This window comes from Naegleria gruberi (genome assembly GCF_000004985.1).
Source record: "Naegleria gruberi genomic scaffold NAEGRscaffold_80, whole genome shotgun sequence".
Taxonomy (NCBI): Eukaryota; Heterolobosea; class Eutetramitea; order Acrasida; family Naegleriidae; genus Naegleria; species Naegleria gruberi.
This window is the reverse complement of record NW_003163247.1, coordinates 1,560-2,521: the sequence shown is the minus strand read 5'-3', so window position 1 is coordinate 2,521 and position 962 is coordinate 1,560. Positions and strand designations below refer to the sequence as shown.

The 962-nt window shown below is 33.2% G+C and overlaps 1 protein-coding gene across 1 annotated transcript in view; it reads right to left on the bottom strand.

The window, feature by feature from the left end:
- NAEGRDRAFT_54060 (uncharacterized protein) overlaps nucleotides 1-962 on the bottom strand; it is a gene marked incomplete at both ends in the record, with an annotated part of 9,596 nt that overhangs the window by 7,273 nt on the left and 1,361 nt on the right. The gene's annotated exons all lie outside the window — the stretch shown is intronic.

The window sequence follows — 962 nt, the reverse complement described above, 5'->3', positions numbered from 1 at the left end:
TAATTGTAAATAGATTCAAGTAGTTGAAGCTCTAGTTGAAATACTACGTGTTTTCAATATTGTTGTGTGATCATTGGAAAATAAAACGTGTCTTTTTCAGATTGTGGAAAATTCAATGCATCGAATACTATGGAATATTGATCAATTTCTCATATTTAAATATTTGAATAGGAGTATTGGAAGATTGGACAAGTTTTAAAGGTCAACCAAGAGAAGAGTTTCACATGTGATGATGTTGAACAGTCCAGTCTCGTTGTATTATTTAAAATTTTTACATCTTGAAGTCGACCATTAACATGCTTCATGGGATGAGCTGTTTTTTTCACCATTGAAATCTTAAATGGTAAATCTTCTTCCAAAAAGTATCTGTAAATATATGTATCTGTTGAAAGTTATACAGTAAAATTTTGTAATCCATCTCATTGTCTTCAATTTTACCTTTGAAAATGGTAAAACTCAAGATTCAACGATTTTCTCTGAAGAGACACTACCAACTAAAAAGGTGACCAAGAAAACGTTGAAAACCAACAACAGAAAATTGTAAATGAAAGTCATGGAAAATTACCAAGCGAAAATGCATAATAAGAACACGGAACTCGATATTGTTCTTTCACTGAAACATACAACCCTTGCAAAAACCTCTAAGAAAGTTTATTAAGAAGGCATAAGCTGGTGTACTCTCTAATTCAAAGATAGAAGACATGCAGGCTGGGTTGTGCTGATGAAAAATTGCGCGGTTCTTTGTGTTACTCTGTTTGGTCTCACTCTCCTCATCCATCATAGATCCAAAAAAAACGCAGGAGCAAAACAGAAAGCAAACACAGTGAGGGTTCTTCTTTGCTGATGGAAAATTAAAAACACATTATTATTATCGCCTGTTCTCCTATTGAATAGCTTGCCTGCCCTAATTATAGTGGTGCTGTGCTGCTTGAGTATTCTTCTATTATTATTTTAAAAGGTAT